Raw genomic sequence first — 20612 nt, forward strand, 5'->3', positions numbered from 1 at the left:
TGATATTCCACGAAAATTCACCTAACAAAGTCAACTTTCATCATTTTTCATCGAACTGGCTCGTTTCCTGCCTCAGTGCAGTGTGCTCTCTGCATTGTGCTTCTCTGGCGCTGAAAATGCGATTCCGCAAGTCTCAGCGCTCTACGAGCAAGGGAAAGCGGTTTTTCAGACAAACGCATGTGTGCAGCTGAAAGGGGCAGTTTTCTTTGACTTTTTTCACATGTTTGGGGTCGACTATGATATGAAACGTGAATGTTTACCCTAAAATGCAAAAATTCGTGAGAAACAAAGGAAAGTCATCAAAAATATGAATTTTCATATAAAATATGATTTTTTTCATCAAAGTTCAAAAATTCATATGAAACATGGAAAAAGTGATATTCCATGAAAATTCACCTAACACAGTCAACTTTCATCATTTTTCATCGAACTGGCTCGGTTCCTGCCTCAGTGCAGTGTGCTCTCTGCATTGTGCTTCTCTGGCGCTGAAATTGCGATTCCGCAAGTCTCAGCGCTCTACGAGCAAGGGAAAGCGGTTTTTCAGACAAACGCATGTTTGCAGCTGAAAGCGGCAGTTTTCTTTGACTTTTTTCACATGTTTGGGGTCGACTATGATATGAAACGTGAATGTTTACCCTAAAATGCAAAAATTCGTGAGACACATAGGAAAGTCATCAAAAATATGAATTTTCATATAAAATATGATTTTTTTCATCAAAGTTCAATCATATGAACATGGAAAAAGTGATATTCCATGAAAATTCACCTAACAAAGTCAACTTTCATCATTTTTCATCGAACTGGCTCGTTTCCTGCCTCAGTGCCGTGTGCTCTCTGCATTGTGCTTCTCTGGCGCTGAAAATGCGATTCCGCAAGTCTCAGCGCTCTACGAGCAAGGGAAAGCGGTTTTTCAGACAAACTCATGTGTGCAGCTGAAAGGGGCAGTTTTCTTTGACTTTTTTCACACGTTTGGGGTCGAATATGATATGAAACGTGAATGTTTACCCTAAAATGCAAAAATTCGTGAGACACATAGGAAACTCATCAAAAATATGAATTTTCATATAAAATATGATTTTTTTCATCAAAGTTCAAACAATCATATGAAACATGGAAAAAGTGATATTCCATGAAAATTCACCTAACAAAGTCAACTTTCATTATTTTTCATCGAACTGGCTCGTTTCCTGCCTCAGTGCCGTGTGCTCTCTGCATTGTGCTTCTCTGGCGCTGAAAATGCGATTCCGCAAGTCTTAGCGGTCTACGAGCAAGGGAAAGCGGTTTTTCAGACAAACGCATGGGTGCAGCTGAATGGGGCAGTTTTCTTTGACTTTTTTCACGTTTGGGGTCGACTATGATATGAAACTTGAATGTTTACCCTAAAATGCAAAAATTCGTGAGAAACAAAGGAAAGTCATCAAAAATATGAATTTTCATATAAAATATGATTTTTTTCATCAAAGTTCAAACAATCATAAGAAACATGGAAAAAGTGATATTCCATGAAAATTCACCTAACAAAGTCAACTTTCATCATTTTTCATCGAACTGGCTCGTTTCCTGCCTCAGTGCCGTGTGCTCTCTGCATTGTGCTTCTCTGGCGCTGAAAATGCGATTCCGCAAGTCTCAGCGCTCTACGAGCAAGGGAAAGCGGTTTTTCAGACAAACGCATGTGTGCAGCTGAAAGGGGCAGTTTTCTTTGACTTTTTTCACATGTTTGGGGTCGACTATGATATGAAACGTGAATGTTTACCCTAAAATGCAAAAATTCGTGAGAAACAAAGGAAAGTCATCAAAAATATGAATTTTCATATAAAATATGATTTTATTCATCAATGTTCAAAAATTCATATGAAACATGGAAAAAGTGATATTCCATGAAAATTCACCTGACAAAGTCAACTTTCATCATTTTTCATCGAACTGGCTCGGTTCCTGCCTCAGTGCAGTGTGCTCTCTGCATTGTGCTTCTCTGGCGCTGAAATTGCGATTCCGCAAGTCTCAGCGCTCTACGAGCAAGGGAAAGCGGTTTTTCAGACAAACGCATGTGTGCAGCTGAAAGGGGCAGTTTTCTTTGACTTTTTTCACATGTTTAGGGTCGACTATGATATGAAACGTGAATGTTTACCCTAAAATGCAAAAATTCGTGAGACACATAGGAAAGTCATCAAAAATATGAATTTTCATATAAAATATGATTTTTTTCATCAAAGTTCAAAAATTCATATGAAACATGGAAAAAGTGATATTCCATGAAAATTCACCTAACAAAGTCAACTTTCATCATTTTTCATCGAACTGGCTCGTTTCCTGCCTCAGTGCCGTGTGCTCTCTGCATTGTGCTTCTCTGGCGCTGAAAATGCGATTCCGCAAGTCTCAGCGCTCTACGAGCAAGGGAAAGCGGTTTTTCAGACAAACTCATGTGTGCAGCTGAAAGGGGCAGTTTTCTTTGACTTTTTTCACATGTTTGGGGTCGACTATGATATGAAACGTGAATGTTTACGCTAAAATGCAAAAATTCGTGAGAAACAAAGGAAAGTCATCAAAAATATGAATCAAAAAGTCATCAAAATATGAATTTTCATATAAAATATGATTTTTTCATCAATGTTCAAAAATTCATATGAAACATGGAAAAAGTGATATTCCATGAAAATTCACCTAACCAAGTCAACTTTCATCATTTTTCATCGAACTGGCTCGTTTCCTGCCTCAGTGCCGTGTGCTCTCTGCATTGTGCTTCTCTGGCGCTGAAAATGCGATTCCGCAAGTCTCAGCGCTGTACGAGCAAGGGAAAGCGGTTTTTCAGACAAACGCATGTGTGCAGCTGAAAGGGGCAGTTTTCTTTGACTTTTTGACGTTTGGGGTCAACTATGATATAAAATGTGATTGATTATTTTAAAATCCAAAAATTCATGAGAAACATAGGAAAGTGAAAAAAATATGAATTTTGGTATTTTTAGTCTTCTCAAGGCCAGACCAAGGATAGTAACTTGAGCCCAGACCAAGGCCAAAAAGCCAGACCAGTGAACACAATAGATTCCAGCTAAAAAGCCTGAGAAGCGATCCTACATAATCCCCATTCCATCTATTCTCCTTCTCAAACCCAGTCAACGCCCAAAAACAGACCAGACCAGAGAACAGTTGATCTTAGCCAATATCCAAGAATCAATAATCTTTTATCTCTTCTGCTTAAAGAGCAACCTCAGGCCACACCTATACAGGCATACATGAAGTCACATAACTACGTAAAACCAAGTCCTGGAAACTACCCATTTAACATTGAAGCATACACAGCTTTGCCAGAGCAAAGCTCACAAAAATACATCAAACCCATGAAGGATCCTCTCCACAAAAATCTTTAGTGAAAGATTTATGTATGATTTAAGAGAACCCAGAGCTATAAAGGAAAGAAGTCAACTAGCACCAGGAAACCCTTGTCGGAGAAACACAATGCTCGATGAGGGTAAGGCCGGCCCCTTGCATTGGTTGAGTGGAGAATGGGTGGGGAAAGGTTGATGAGCAACAGCTGACAGTGGTGAGCAGAAGGCGGGTTGAATGCAGACATAATTTGCTAAGTAAATAAGTAAGTCAGTAAATCAGTAATTCAGTAATTGATTCTCCTTCATTTTACATCAGAAAACGGTGCAGCAAGCCTGGAAGTACTGCAATACCAGGCCGATCCATGGAGCGGACCTAGCAAGCCCCTTTTCCGGCTCCCAGCTCTAAAAATCTGTTTATTATAGAGGACGTATGAGATATTAAACTGATAAAAAGAGATTTTTTTTTCAATCCAAATCCTACCCATATCCATACCTAACCATTCACCTTCTCAAGACCAGACTAAGGATTGTAACGTGATCCCAGACCAAGGACAAAAAGCCAGACCAGTGAACACAATAGATCCTAGCTAAAAAGCCTGAGAAGCGATCCTACACAAACCCCATTCCATCTATTCACCTTCTCAAACCCAGTCAAAGCCCAAAACCAGACCAGAGAACACTTGATCTTAGCCAAAAGGCCAAGAAACAATAAACATTTATCTCCTCTGCTTAACGGACAGCCTCAGGCCACACCTATACACGCATGCATAAAGTCACATAAGCAAATAAGACCCAACTCCTGGAAACTACCCATTTAAAATTGAAGCATACACAGCTTTGCCAGAGCAAAGCTCATAAAAATACATCAAACTCATTGATGTTCCTCTTCATGGAACTCTTTAGTAAAAAGCAAAAGATTTATCCATGATTTAAGAAAAACCAGAGCTATAAAGAAAAAAAAAAAAAAAGGCAAGCAGCACCAGGAAACCCTTGTAGGAGAAACACAATGCTCGATGAGGGTAAGGCCGGCCCCTCTTTTTTTTCATATCCTTTCCGTCATACTCGCCTTCTCAAATCCAGACTAAGAAGGGCAATGTGAATACAGTCACAGCCCAAAGCCAGACCAGAGAACACTTGTGTTTAACGGACAGCCTCAGACCACACCTATACAGGCATGCATAAAGTCACATAACCAAATAAGACCCAAGTCCTGGAAACTACCCATTTAATATTGGGTAGCTTTGCCAGAGCAAAGCTCACAGCAATACATCAAACTCACTGATGTTCCACTCCACGGAAATCTTTAATAAAAGACGAAAGATTTATGTGTGATTTAAGAGAAACCAGAGGTATAAGGAAAAAAAACCGAGCAGCACCAGGAAACCCTTGTCGGAGAAACACAATGCTTGATGAGGGTAAGTCTGGCTCCTTGGGTTGGTTGAGTGGAGAAAGGTTGACAAGCAACAACTGACAGTGGTGAGCAGAAGGAGGTGAACATAGGCTAGGGAACAGGGTGGGTTGAATGCAGACAACGTGGTAAGTAAGTAAGAAAGTCAGTAAATCAGTAATCGATTCTCCTTCATGTTACATCAGAAAACAGTGCACCAAGCCTAGACGTGCTGCAATACCAGGCCGATCCGCGTAGCGGACATAGCAAGCCCCTTTTCCGGCTCCCAGCATAGAGAATTATGGCGTATATTTCATCAAACCGATTTTGACAGGTCTGACAGCCAATCAGAATCCTCTACGTCACATTGCCCCGCCCCTTTCAACAAATAAAAATACCGAAATAGGTTTCCGTCACATTATCCCGCCTCCTTCTCAACCAATCAGAAAAACGTATCCATCACAATATCCCGCCCCCCTTTCATCCGATGAGGTTGATTGATGGGGTGGGGTTACATATTCCCTTAGTCATCAGAATCTTAATCACACACACACGTGCACAAACCGTCAGTACGTGACACACATACACACGTGCGCAAACCTCCCTGTACGTGACACACCCACGCACATAAACATATGAACAAGTATGTTTCTACTGATAAAACATAGATGTTATAAGTTTATCTCCTGAAGGTTACGTATTCCAGTCACCCCACAATCACCCACACACATACAACCCCTTAACCCTATTAACCCAATGTTAATAAAAATAAAGTTTAATTAGTTTTAGTCTATTGTTTATTTGAAATTATTATTTTAAAAATATTTATAAAGTTTAATTTGTTTTTAGTCTATTGATTATTTGAAATTATTATTTGAAATTTTTTTTTATAAATAATGTTTAATTTGTTTTTAGTCCATTGATTATTTGAAATTATTATTTTAAAGAATCTTTTATAAATCGTTGGGTCTCCCTGAACATCTCTCACTCTCTCTCTCTCTCTCTCTCTCTCTCTCTCTCTCTCTCTCACTCTCTCTCTCTCTCTCTCACACACACACACACAATATAAACTTTTATATTGTAAAAGTTTATGTCCAGAATATTCCCTTAGTCAGCGTTGGGTCTCCCAAGTGGTTTCACAACTTAGAGGATCTGACAGAGGGTACAGAACTTCTACGCTCTCCAATCTAACTTTTAGAGATCACGGACCTTTCTGCAGGTGAGAACTTCACACATTTTCACTAACTTGAATCATTTCATTCATGTGTATTAGATTGAATGTCATTAATAATATTAATATTAGAATAATATAATTAGAAAGAATATCTTGTTCTATTCACTTATAGATGGAAACAGATATATAAAGTTTAATTTGATACATTTAATTACAGAACAAGGTCGGACTATACATATCTGGCAGTAGTGTCTAGGAAATCGAGATCAATCAGCATTAGGTATTTTCATTATGTCTCACAGAACATTGTTTTAAGATGAAATGTATAACTCGGAATACTAATAGAATCTTTTTCCTATGATGTCTTAGACAACAGCATAGTGATTATTTCAGATGGCGAGTGTTTTAAAACATCAACGCAATTTACATGTCACAACAATTTGGGGGCAGCCTACCGCTTTAGTACATCCGTGACGTAAGCCAATTCCTCGAATTGTGGGTAAGTCATATCATAAAATGTCAATATTCTAAAAAATGTAGCCAAGCCGTTCAAGGATTGTAAAAGCTTACCCTATACTTTTATTATTTGTTGATGAAGAACAAGAGGACATAGAACGTGTTTTCGAAGGAGAAAACATCTTGAATCAGGTGCTTAATCACCTAGAACAACCCACTTACGTGGATTGTAAGTCATGACAAAATATTAATATTGATATATATATATATATTCTAAAAATGTAACCAACCCATTCAACGGTTGAAAAAGCTCACCCTTATACAGTTTATTAATAATATTCTTTCTAATCCAGAAGTGAGTGATACTGATGAAGAACAAGAAGAAGAAGACATAGGTCACGTTTTCGACGGAGGAGAAAATAACGTCGATCAAGCGGCTACATACCCTGAGGAGTGTTTCATCACATTGAACGGATTCTTTCGACTAAGAGACGAAAAATTTGGAAGCTTTGAACGTCTGTTTATTACACTTGACAACACTTCAGGTATTGAATATCTTCAATCATTATATGATACTCTTGAATGTCTGAATAGCTGTGTTGCTGTGAATATAGAGTTGATAAAAAGATTTCACAATAGACATGGCGCAGAAGCGGGTGAATCTCACACAGTCTTCAGGGGCTAAGAAAATACGTGGTGAAAATAATCTACCGTCTTGTGATATCGGTTTTGATGAAACTTTTTCTAGTAGTTTGTCACAGCACAACTCATGCACTCTGAACCCCTATTTAACAGACGCTATCGACCGGTTAAACGAGAGTTTAGGACCATCACAGCAGCTTGTTAGACAGACCCCTATTACAGATTATAGTGACATCATTACACCTGAGACACAACAACGCGACATAATCAGTGAACTTAACCAGACTCTGTTAGCATTACAGAATAGTCTAAATGAACAAGGTTACTCTACACAGTCGAATCCCTCATTAATAGATGCTGTTAACCAGTTGAATGTTAGTCTAAGAAGTCCTGAGCCGGTTAATACCCAATTTGAGCATTCCAATCATAATTCAGATCATAATGTATCAAATACACCACATACTCAATACGACATATTCAGTGAACTTACCCAGAGTCTGCTAACATTACAGAATAGTCTAAATGAACAAGGTTACTCTACCCCCTTGAATCCTGAGTTATTAGATGCGGTTAATCAATTAAATGATAGTTTGGCTTTAGCCACAGATCAAAACATCAACGAGGTCTCTACTTCAGAAATCGAGTATAATCATACACCGTTATCTCCACATGATTTGTTTCATGATCTTAACCAAAGCCTCGTTATGTTAAATGCGGGTTTTGTAAACTTTTTCGATACCGTTGCTTCACAAAACATTCAAACTGTAAATGAACAGGACTGAAACAGTAAATGATCAGTCTCCTAATGTAGAAGACGTGAAAACAGCTAATACTGAGAACATAAACCCCCAAAGCTGTAATGACATGCAAATATTTGGTGGTGTTAACATACAACCCCCTAGTGTTGAAAGCATGCAATTAGATAATGACGAGAACATAGCCCCTCCTAACGTAGAAAACATGCGAACAGATAACGTCGAGAACATAGCCCCTCCTAATGTAGAAAACGTGCAAGCTGGTAACGGAATTGATCCTAATATTAGAATAATTAATCGCGACCGATTCAGTAATACTGAAATTAGGAGAAGAGTAAATTTTTCATCGATCGCAGCTGTAGACAGCTTTGCGGATTTTTATAACTATGTTTTAGAAATCTTAAACAGTTTGATAGAAGTGGCTAATGAAATGATTTCATCAAAGGACATAGTAACGGTTGAAATTAGAGGTGATACGATCGACGTATCGTCACGCATTCATCTAGTTAATGGGTCCGCTGATTTACAGTCTTTTCTGACCATGCTTGAAAGTTCTATTCAAAGTAAACGTGAAATTTTGGAGCTTCAAACGTTAACATACCGTCTGGGGGTAGACCCAGCATATAGGCCAGGTTTCCATTAGCGCTGAATGTGTACGATAATTGGCATACCATATGTATTTTATTTTTTTAAAGGGTTATAGGATAACTCCATGTCGATATTATGGTTTCTCATCGTTTGGTTGATTTCACTAACCAGGTTTTCAATACTTTCGTAATACGCTTTAGTGATGTGACAGACGTAGTATTTTATTTTCTTTGATCTGTTCAACAGAACCACATGAAATTGACATTCTTTCTGGGTTACTGAGTGCCAATTATGGACATATTGAACCTCCGCAAGTGAGACTTCCCAGTCTCCTTTCAGATCAATTGGTTTGGCAAGATTAGTAGTGTAGTGTGAGATCTTATTATCGGGGTAAATGTCCGTAGACGCGTTGCTCGGAAGAGTCACAAAGTATCCGCACTCATCCATGACTTAATGAATATAGTTAGAAGTTGTGTTCGCGTCGTGATCTTTAAATTCTATCGTTCGATGTTCACTACTGCTTCAGCCGGAATCCAGGAATTGAATTTCCGGGGCCAATTAAGCCATTTCACCAGACATACCTTTTTCCGGTTTAGAGTCTTTTCTGACAGGATTTTCTCAATTTTGAACGTCTTGTCTTTTCCAACAATAATCTTTTGTATCTCAGGCTCATAAAATGTCCCATCAATTTTTCCCCGTCACAGTCTTGCAGTTTATATACCGGGGGATCTCTCGGTATCCATTCAGAAACTGTAAAATACTCATCTGTAAAATTTTGTTCATATCCTTTTTCAAACTGTCCTTTTGATCTGGAAATTCTAACTACGTCACCTATTTTATATTTGAATTTTATTTTCTCTATTTTCTTCATTTTCGATGAGCATAACCCGTAAAGAGTTTTAAATATCGTGAAAGAATTGGCTTCGTTGACCTCAGCAGGCTTCATTCTGATGCTGGAATGATAATTGTGGTTGTAACCATGAACCAGACCTTGTACAACGTCTGTGTATTTCCTCGTGTTAAAAGTAGTAAAATATCTCCACATTTTGGTCTTTAGTGTTCTGTTGAACCTCTCACACACCGCTGCTTTTTGCCCTGTACCCGTGGCGAAATGAATAATGTCGTGTTTTTTCATTAAATTCTGAAACTTCTTGTTAAAAAACTCCTTCCCTTGATCAGTTTGTAGTTTCTTAGGGGTTCTACCTTCCTTTAGAATGGACTCAAAAGCTTTAGTTACTTCATCAGCGGTCTTGTTTCGTAACAGACGCACCCAAGCATATTTGGATAAAATATCTATACACGTTATCAAAAATTTCGCATTGTCATTAATGTCTGACAGGTTACTCATATCTACTAAATCAGGTTGCCATTGTTCATCGATGTGTTTCACGAAAACAGTATTTCTTTTAAACTTTGTAGACACCGGTTTATGAAGAGTGTAAGCATCCTGCTCGGCTAACCAATTTTTTATCTCTACATCATTAACTCTTTTACCCGTTTTCTCAACGATAGCTCTTTGCAAACTCTCAACACCGCCATATGATCCGGGGTCGGATGGCGTATAATATATTTTTTTCAATAGCCGTGTACTCATTTTGAAGTGTCAGAACAATAATGATCAAACAAGATTATAGATTAATGTTTTTATTAAAAAAGACACATCACGTGGTTATAGTTACGTAAACATTTCAAATAATCAGAGGATTAAAAACAAATTAAACTTTATTTTATAAAACATTTTTAAAATAATAATTTCAAATATCCAATAGACTAAAAACAAATTAAACTTTATTTTTATAAAACATTTTTAAAATAATAATTTCAAATAACCAATAGACTAAAAACAAATTAAACTTTATTTTTATAAAACATTTTTAAAATAATAATTCCAAATAACCAATAGACTAAAACAAATTAAACTTTATTTTATAAAACATTTTTAAAATAATAATTTCAAATAATCAATAGACTAAAAACAAAATAAACATTTTTAAAATAATAATAATTCCAAATAACCAATAGACTAAAAACAAATTAAACATGAATGGGTTTAGTGAAAATAACCAGGATGTTGTTCATCGATTTCAAATGGTGATGATCTCAGTCTTTAGATCTTTTTCTCGGAGTCAGAACCGACAAGGCGCGCTTTGAGGTTTCCCAGGTATGAGGGGGGTCTTGGGGTTCCAGAGACGAGTGAAAGGTCCAGTAATCCACAACATCTTCATACACCTGTTCGCTGCAGAGTTCCTTCGTTTTCTCTTTAGCTTCACTCAGAACCGATTTGATGGAGGGTTCATCTTTCCAGTCTCATGTGATAGCTTCTGCGATACCTTGAATTTTTTCTAAGGATGGAGTTTTTTTGACACCGCACATTTTCAGTCCTTTAGCCACAGTGTATTTCAACCAAGGTTTAAACAGCTTTTTCATCAATCTGTGGGAGTTCATATGCAGGTAGTATTGTTCAGGATCGAAAAGGCACGAGTGTTGGAGTTGGCTCGGGTGATCGATTGCGCAACCGTTACAGTTGTCTTTGAGATCTTGGTCGATGATCCTGTCCAGCAGTTCACCCACCACAGCGCGGATGATAGCCAGAACAGTGGTAGAAATACACCTGTCAGCTTCGTCGTCCGTAGACAGATAGGTTAGATTTCTTTTTCCTAAGGAATCAGCGAAGTTTTCATCGTCTTTACAACCAGAACAGGATGCATCATCATCACCGTCGGAAGCGAACGGGGTGTAGAAGAAGGGGGTTGAATTCTTGAGACATTTTGTTCTCAGATGATCAGATGTTTTTACAACAGAAAATTTAGTCAGGGTCATATATACAGCATTAGGGGTGGAGTCAGTAGAAGGTGTGGTTTCTGTTCAGTCTTGAAAGACTATTGAATCAGAAAAGTTCCTCTAGTTTTACACGTAATGCTTCCATTTCTTTGATTCTCGCCACTTTTTCGAATGATCTGCTGATTTGATTAAAGTACTGATCTAGATCATGCCAGCTGGCACGTTCAAACCTCACTTCACAGATCTCTCCGTCTTCAGATGTGTAGGCCTTGGCCTTAGCGGTGGTAGAAATATGTAGTGAGACTTGATTCTTGGAGAAATTTGATGCTCTGATGCGGTATGTCAGATGCGGAGATGCGTAGTTTTTCCATTTCCGTTTGTAGGCCATAGGTGAAAAGAAATCCATCCGAATGATGTAGTCAAAGTCTTTACACCATTTACGAAACTTGACCCAGTCACCCAGGTCAAAAGTCACCATCTCCGTGGCATTGCTCCAGTGAATCCGCCCCGGTACCCCGGTTACGTCTACTGAATCCACATTGAAATAAAAACCGACTGTGCAGTCTTCTGATAATGTCCAGTATTGAACATTTTCACATTCTAAGATGTCTGAAAATCTACCCATAGTAGATTTCTGTTTTTTAGGTGCACCAGGACAAGTAGCCATAGTTGCGCTCAATGAATCTACGATATTCTGTATGTGGAAACAAAGTATTTCAAGGGGAGAAAATGGGTGTGTCATGTACTGAAGGTTTGTGCACGTGTGTGTGTGTGTCATGTTCAGGGAGACCCAACGCTGACTAAGGGAATATTCTGGACATAAACTTATTCAATATGCCATATCAGTAGAAAACACGTGCTTATGTACTTAGGTGTGTCACGTACTGAGGGTTTGTGCACGTGTGTGTGTGTGTGTGTCATGTTCAGGGAGACCCAACGATTTATAAAACAACTTTATTTTTATAAAACATTTTTAAAATAATAATTTCAAATAATCAATAGACTAAAAACAAATTAAACTTTATTTATAAACATTTTTTAAATTAATCAATAGACTAAAAACAAATTAAACTTTATTTTTATAAAACATTTTTTAAAATAATTATTTCAAATAATCAATAGACTAAAAACAAATTAAACTTTATTTTTATAAAACATTTTTTAAAATAATAATTTCAAATAATCAGTAGACTAAAAACAAATTAAACTTTATTTATAAACATTTTTAAAATAATAGTTTCAAATAATCAATAGACTAAAAACAAATTAAACTTTATTTTTATAAACATTGGGTGTGTGTGTGTGTTTCAAGGTAAGGGTTAAGGGGTTGTATGTGTGTGGGTGATTGTGGGGTGACTATGGAATACGTAACCTTCAGGAGATAAACTTATAACGTCTATGTTTTATCAGTAGAAACATACTTGTTCATATGTTTATGTGCGTAGGTGTGTCACGTACAAGGGGGTTTGCGCACGTGTGTATGTGTGTGTGTGTCACGTACTGACGTTTTGTGCACGTGTGTGTGTGTGTGTGATTAAGATCCTGATGACTAAGGGAATATGTAAACCTACCCCATCAATCAACCTCATCGGATGAAAGGGGGGCGGGATATTGTGACGGATACGTTTTTCTGATTGGTTGAGAAGGAGGCGGGCTAATGTGACGGATACGTTTTTCGGATTGGTTGAAAAGGGGCGGGACATTGTGACGTAAACGATTCTGATTGGTTGAAAGGGGCGGGACAATGTGACGTGGATGATTCTGATTGGCTGTCAGACCTGTCAAAATCGGTTTGATGAAATATACACCATAATTCTCTCTCTCCCAGCTCTAAAAATCTGTTTAATATAGAGGACGTATGAGATATTAAACTGATAAGAACAGATTTTTTTTTCCAATCCAAATCCTACCCATATCCATACCTAACCATTCACCTTCTCAAGGCCAGACTAAGGATTGTAACGTGAACCCAGACCAAGGCCAAAAAGCCAGACCAGTGAACACAATAGATCCTAGCTAAAAAGCCTGAGAAGCGATCCTACACAAACCCCATTCCATCTATTCTCCTTCTCAAACCCAGTCAAAGCCCAAAACCAGACCAGAGAACACTTGATCTTAGCCAAAAGGCCAAGAAGCAATAAACATTTATCTCCTCTGCTTAACGGACAGTCTCAGGCCACACCTATACAGGCATGCATAAAGTCACATAAGCAAATGAGACCCAACTCCTGGAAACAACCCATTTAACATTGAAGCATACACAGCTTTGCCAGAGCAAAGCTCATAATTTTTTTATTTTTTATTTTTTTTTTATTAAAACCAGTTCGCACAAGAAAAACACACAAAAAAACACATCAACTTCAACACATTTCCAATCAGTCCCCAAAAATAAAAAAGGACAATCCTTCTCCCCATCTCTCCATACCCCCCACCAACACCCATACATCCTTACAATGCAATTGGAACCAAAAAAATAAAACACAGATATTCTATGAAGGAAAAACAGACATCACACTTACACAATCGCAAAACACACACACATAAAAAGGCAAAAACAAAAACAAATCCTCCTCCTCCTCCTCCTCCTCCTAGAATCCCAACTCCATCTCCCTTCCCATCCCCTACCCCCCAAACTGATGGCCCCAATTTCCAACCCTCTGAAAAAAACTCCCCCTCAGCCTCCGAACTTAAATGGCATTCTTGCAAAAAAATCAAATCAAAAGATACAGAGCGTAAACTCAAAAAGACCGCAGCCCTCTTAAGTGGCTGCTTAAACCCCCTAACATTTAAAGTTGCCAAGGTTAAACTATGCATTGTGATAATGAAAAAGAAAAAAAATCATACAATGCATTCCATAAACAACCACCACCCAACAGAACAAATAATCAAAAACATTGAAAACAGCAAAAACACCCCCCTCCCCCCCTTTCTTCTCCAGATCCCATCGTACCTTGTACATCCTGGATGCCCAGAAGGTCAAACTCCCACCTCCTCTCCCGACGGGACCGCTTGGGGTTCCTCTCCTCACTCACCCCGTCAGCCGATCTAGTCCGCCCACCATCCAAGGGCCCAGCACCCTCCTCTTCCAACTCCTGGTCTAAGACTCCCTGCTCCAAATCATCTGAGAAATCCATAGAGGCTCAGTTGGGTGGAGCTAGACTATGCCTCCAGGCCCTCCAGTACCTCAGTCCAGGACACAGGCATCCAGGTACTTTGCTGGGTGTTGGGTTCCGACTCCATCTCCAGCACTGATGAAGGCATGTTGGGAGTCCCAGCCTTGGTTGGATGGGGTTCGTCCAGACGCCTTCCCTCCACCTCGGACGCCTCGGTATCCTCCTCGCCCTGCAAAAGGTTAAGAGGGTTCTGTGCCACTCATCCCCCTCGGTCAGGATGCCTCAGTGACTCTACCACCGAATCCATCTCTGTGTCTGCTCCTTGTAGCACCACCTCACTCTGGGCAGGGCCCACCTCCTCCCGCTGTCCCTAAACAGAGGGTCCCGCCACCTCAAAATCCTCAGTGAAGAGGCTTGCAAATGTCTTCTTCCGGGATGGGCAGTGTCGGTAAAGATGCTCCTCACTGCCACAGAGGCTGCAGGTTTTGCGAGCCCCGCAGTCCGCCATCACATGCTTGTCGGAACCGCACGTGCGACACCTCCTTCCTGTGCAGCGCTCCTTTGTGTGCCCCAGAGCACCACAATGCCGGCAGTAGAAAAGCTGGCCAGGATAGTAAAGGAAACCACGGTGTGGACCAATGGTGAAACTGCCTGGTGGGTGCAACAAGCCCCCAGGCAAAGACGGGTCCACCTCCAGCCTGGCAAGGAACCTCCTCTTCCCGTTCCAGATCCCGAATCGTCCTCGGACCTTCTCCCCTGCTGACACCGAGGAGCAGTGCCTCCCGAGGAAAGCCCTGACGTCCTCATCCGCGACGAATGGGTTGTAGAGATGGACGGTGATTGGGACCTCATCCATTGTGAAGAGGGGCACAAGGCGTAGTCCACGAAGTGACTCCCCTTCTGGCAGTCGGGAGCACTGGTCAAAAAAGGAGGTGCAGTCCGAGAAGGTGAAGAAGGTGATATCCAAAAAACCGGCCGAAGAAAAATCCTGCAGGCAGAAAACCTTCAACTGCTGGATTTTGCAAGAATCCCTCAGTAAATGCAGAACAACCCAATCCCATCCAAAGCGTTTCTTGACGTCCAGAGAAGCATCCAACCGAAGTTGGATCCTAACGGAGTGTCAAAGCCGCACCACAGGGGCCGGCCGAGTGTCGCTCTCTCGCTGCACGGCTTAAGATACTAGACTTGAGCCTAGCCAAAAAACAGAGAAGCAATAGCCCATTGATGTTCCTCGCCACAGAAATCTTTAATAAAAAGCAGAAGATTTATGCATGACTGAACAAAAACCAGAGCTATAAAGAAAAAAAGGCGAGCAGCACCAGGAAACCCTTGTCAGAGAAACACAATCCTCGATGAGGGTAAGGCCGGCCCCTTTTTTTTTTCTTTCATTTTTTTTTTTTATATCCTTCTCAAAGCCAGACTAAGAAGGGCAATGTGAATACAGTCACAGCCCAAAGCCAGACCAGAGAACACTTGATCTTAGCCAAAAGGCCGAAAAGCAATAAACTTTTATCTCTTCTGCTTAACGGACAGCCTCAGGTGACACCTATACAAGCATGAATAAAGTCACATAACCAAATAAGACCCAACTCCTGGAAACTACCCATTTAACATTGATGCATACACAGCTTTGCCAGAGCAAAGCTCACAAAAATACATCAAACTCATGGACGATCAAAAATAAGCCGAGCAGCACCAGGAAACCCTTGTCGAAGAAACACAATGCTCGATGAGGGTTGAAAGGTTGATGAGCAACAACTGACAGTGGTGAGCAGAAGGAGGTGAAGATAGGCTAGGGAACAGGGTGGGTTGAATGCAGATATAATTTGGTAAGTAAGTAAGTAAGTCAGTAAATCAGTGATTCAGTAATTGATTCTCCTTCATTTTACATCAGAAAGTGGTGTACCAAGCCTGGAAGTACTGCAATACCAGGCCGATCTGCGGAGCGGACGTAGCAAGCCCCTTTTCCGGCTCCCAGCTCTAAAAATCTGTTTAATATAGAGGACGTATGAGATATTAAACTGATAAGAACAGATTTTTTTTTTCCAATCCAAATCCTACCCATATCCATACCTAACCATTCACCTTCTCAAGGCCAGACTAAGGATTGTAACGTGAACCCAGACCAAGGCCAAAAAGCAAAACAAAATACATACACACAGAGAACACAATAGATCCTACCTAAAAAGGCTGATCCGCGGAGCGGACGTAGCAAGCCCCTTTTCCGGCTCCCAGCTCTAAAAATCTTTTTAATATAGAGAACGAATCAGATATTAAACTGATAAGAACAGATTTTATTTTTTCAATCCAAATCCTACCCATATCCATACCTAACCATTCGCCTTCTCAAGGCCAGACTAAGGATTGTAACGTGAATGCAGACCAAGGCCAAAAAGCCAGACCAGTGAACACAATAGATCCTAGCTAAAAAGCCTGAGAAGCAATCCTACACAAACCCCATGCCATCTATTCTCCTTCTCAAACCCAGTCAAAGCCCAAAACCAGACCAGAGAACACTTGATCTTAGCCAAAAGGCCAAGAAGCAATAAACATTTATCTCCTCTGCTTAACGGACAGTCTCAGGCCACACCTATACAGTGAAAGTGCAACAATTCATAAGAAACATGGAAACAGTGATATTCCATGAAAATTCACTTAACAAAGTCAACTTTCATCATTTTTCCTCGAACTGGCTCGTTTTCTGCCTCAGCGCAGAGTGCTCTCTGCATTGTGCTTCTCTGGCGCTGAAAATGCGATTCCTCAAGTCTCAGCGCTCTATGAGCAAGGGAAAGTGGATTTTCAGGCAAACGCATGTGTGCAGCTGAATGGGGCAGTTTTCTTTGACTTTTTTCACTCGTTTGGGGTCAACTATGATATGAAATGTGATTGTTTACATTTGTGAGGACCACCCACTGGCTCAACGATGGAATCCTGTAGAGTGGGTGAAGGGATCTCGTATTCTACCTTTCCTTTGCTCTTCTTGAAGAATTTGCTTCATTAATTAAAATTTGGATTCATTCTTTGAGCTCTGTGTATAATGATAATCTGACTCCAGTTAATATTTAATATAATCTGATGCTGATCACAATTAAGAGGGTTGACTATTCTTAATTCATTAAGTAAATAGAAAACTGAAATGATTGAAATGATTGAACTCTATTTAAACTTAAACCTGGGTTTCTCCATACAAGTTTAAGTTTCAGTTTGTTCTAATTTAATTTAAAACCGATTCATTCTCCATTGAAGTTTAAGTCGAGGCTACTCCATTTCAACATAAACCTAGGTTTCTCCATTCTGATTTAAGTTCACATGCTAAGATTAAAGAGGTGTATAATAATGATTTTCCATAGGCTCAGAATAAGTCAGAATTAACAAGTTTATTTTGCCAGGCAGGTTCCACTTAAGTCAGTCTATTCAATTAGAAAAATACTAAACACAGTAGCAATTAAAAGGATCAGCATAGTATGAAAAACACAAGTTACAGAATTAAAGTCATAACTTGCAATATAGACACATAATAATAGGAAAGTGGGCACCTTATATACCCAATAGAGACAAAGGGTCATACAATCTATGAGTCCACGGAAGGCCTGGTTTTGGACAGGTCATAAGGACACATCTGGCTTTTAGTTTTGTTTCACACCAAATGGGTTGTAAAGGACATAGTTCAGATTGTTGACCTGCGAGGGGGTTTAATAAGGTCATAAGGACATATATCCAACAGACATTTTCAAAATAATTCCCAAGGGGACATTGCTGGGAATCTTACTGTAGCAGTCTCTGAATGGCTGGCACCTATAAGGGGCTAAGCGTGAAAACAGTGTTGGCAGATGCTCGTGAGGAGCGAAGAATAAATCTGAAATAATTGCACTGAAGTGTAGACAATATGAGAACAAGTCCACTGGCAATCACACAGCCACGGAACTTGAACTTGACAAGATCTCTGCTGTTCCCTTAGCCAGGTTTGCTTCCACCTGAGCCTAGTTCAGATGATACTCAGTCTGTAGTATAGTTTGTTGTACCAAATATATTGTGTCCGTTAGATCTTTTGTACTATGTTCAAAGAAAGTGTCTTCCCCCCATTGGGAAACATCTGTGTCCAGTGGAATCCTCCCCAAGATATTTATCTGACCCATTGAGAAATCCTCCGTAACCTCCAAGCAGAAGGTATGGTTTGCAGGGCAGGTCAGACTGCCATAGGTGAAGGAATTCATTTCACTGACGAAACACCACTGTGTGTGAGATACGTGAATCGCATCAGCATGACCACGTCATGACTGAACACCGATAAGCTTAGCATCATTGGAAGAGAAGGGTTGTAGTAAAGTATTACATGTACATATAACATAACTGGAAGTTTCATGACAACAGGTGCAAGTGGTAAACAAGGTCTCATCCCCTTTTAAAGTCATATATCCTGTTAGGTGGTCCCATTTAGTGATCTGATTCTTCACTACTATACCTATAGAGCGTATAGTCGTGGAGTTCAAAAATACTTGCTCTGGGTGTATAAAAGGAAAATTGGCAAAAAACCCAATGCAGCCGGTGCACTTATTCCCAACGTATAACATCAATGTAGACAGTAATTCAAAGTATTTAATATCTTTCATCTTTTCTGATGCAAACCATCTATGCAAGTCTAAAATTTCTATAAGATCATTTAAAGCATGCCTAGGTGTCTTGAGAAGACGAAGGTCTAAAATTTCTTGTCTTGCAGCAGTAAATAAATCCTGTGCATATGATCTGCAGGCTAAGTCACGTTTGATGGTATGACTTTGATTGAATAATGTATGGCTGACCAGTAGAAGCGCTTGCGCTTCAGATCTAACCGAATTGATGATATTTTCATTGCTACTGGTGCTATGTTGAAAACCAGTGGCCACCTGGTTTGCCAACTAAGCTGAGAATTGTGATTGTCCTGTTATTTTGTAAGTGTTGGCAATTTAATTCATAGAGCCAAAGAGAACTGCTAAATTTCCAAACAGATCTCTCTTAGAAGGTACAGGTGGAATTTGGACTGCAAGTCTGCCTTCGTAATCAGAGATTAAATCATCGATTTGTGACTGTAGCTGTTTTATCATCCTCACTACAATGTTTTGCAAAAGCAGACAAAATATTTGAAATGTTATAGGTTACATGCGTCATTATCACTTACATCATGCAATTAAGTCTTATTAATGTCTTATTAATGTTTCCCAAACAACCTGGATACAACCATAATATACCAGGCTGTTATATTATGAAAGGACGGGTATGCTGGTGTGTCTCCTGATATGTTTACTATTGTGGGATGTGTGGACCCTGCTTTACAGCAAATTTTGGTTGCGCAATTTGGTTCCGGTGATAAACTGGGAGGCCATGTGACTACTTCTCTAGGTGGTATTGTGCAGTACGATGTGGATGAGGAATATCTCTGAATATTTCCACATCCATTTCCCACATTTCAGGGTGTGTGTAAGAGATACCCTTTGGCCTAGTTTGATGCAAGCATGCCCTTCCTTTCATCTGGTCTCCATGGGATTGCTGTGATCAGCCTGAGAAAGAGCACAGAGAAACATTAGTGAATTATTGGCTGGACCATTGAATAGTTTGCATTGGGACATGTGGTACCATCTTAATTTTCCCTTACGGCCACACAGCTATTACAGATTTTATCTTTAATCTCATAGGGCCCATGCCACCCAGGAGAGAATGCACTTTGCTTTACAAAGACAGATATCATTATCATGTCTCTTTCTGTAAATTTTGTTTCAGAAGTTGGATTGAAATGAGCATCATTAGTCAGGTCAGACTGTTGCTGTCTCAGCACAGCCTGAGCCTGCAACACTTTTACCCCTTCGTGAAGCTGTTTCAGCACAGTCTGCTGTGTTGCAAGCATCAGAGGCCCCAAGCCTGCTGGAGAAATTTCTGGATCAATGGGCAGTTTCATTACCCTTCCAGTCATAAGCTCGTATGGGCTAACACCTGTAGCTTTAGATGGGGATGCTCACAATACAGTCAAACTGTGGGCAATGCATCAATCCACTTGTTTTGGTGCTGAATTATCTGTTTAGCAATGTTTTCTTTGATGTTACGATTGGCACGCTTTACAGAACCATTACAGAACTCTGTGGTCTGTATGGTATATGGAATTTTTGTTTTGCTTTAGTCTGGATTCTATTATAGAGGCCCATTCCACTAGTGCCAGATAGGTATTTTCAGGTGCCTCTGCCCCATGGATCAATGCTTGTTGAATGTGGGATCCTGCATTATTTTTCATGGCTTTTTCCCTACTTGCTTTATTTCCAATATTTCGTTCCACTCTGCATGTGTTGGTCCTCTTAACTCCAACAACGCTGCTTTCAATCATTCATACTTTTCTATATATATCTCTCTCTTTCTTTCTTAATTATA

At 39.8% G+C, this 20612-nt stretch overlaps 3 non-coding genes and 4 pseudogenes across 3 annotated transcripts; all 7 read right to left on the reverse strand.

The window, feature by feature from the left end:
• Window positions 1-3640: 3640 nt before the first annotated feature.
• Window positions 3641-3851, reverse strand: LOC131366459 (U2 spliceosomal RNA; annotated as a pseudogene).
• Window positions 3852-4156: 305 nt separating this feature from the next.
• LOC131366464 (U5 spliceosomal RNA) lies at window positions 4157-4271 on the reverse strand. Its single transcript, XR_009206810.1, has one exon. It is a non-coding gene; the product is annotated as a U5 spliceosomal RNA (small nuclear RNA).
• Window positions 4272-4560: 289 nt separating this feature from the next.
• On the reverse strand, window positions 4561-4675 carry LOC131366466 (U5 spliceosomal RNA). Its single transcript, XR_009206811.1, has one exon. It is a non-coding gene; the product is annotated as a U5 spliceosomal RNA (small nuclear RNA).
• Window positions 4676-14265: 9590 nt separating this feature from the next.
• Window positions 14266-19364, reverse strand: LOC131365838 (uncharacterized; annotated as a pseudogene).
• LOC131366469 (U5 spliceosomal RNA) lies at window positions 15398-15514 on the reverse strand. Its single transcript, XR_009206814.1, has one exon. It is a non-coding gene; the product is annotated as a U5 spliceosomal RNA (small nuclear RNA).
• On the reverse strand, window positions 16115-16280 carry LOC131366455 (U2 spliceosomal RNA; annotated as a pseudogene).
• On the reverse strand, window positions 16385-16537 carry LOC131366460 (U2 spliceosomal RNA; annotated as a pseudogene).
• Window positions 19365-20612: the final 1248 nt, after the last annotated feature.

Source organism: Hemibagrus wyckioides, linkage group LG15 (genome assembly GCF_019097595.1).
Source record: "Hemibagrus wyckioides isolate EC202008001 linkage group LG15, SWU_Hwy_1.0, whole genome shotgun sequence".
Taxonomy (NCBI): Eukaryota; Metazoa; Chordata; class Actinopteri; order Siluriformes; family Bagridae; genus Hemibagrus; species Hemibagrus wyckioides.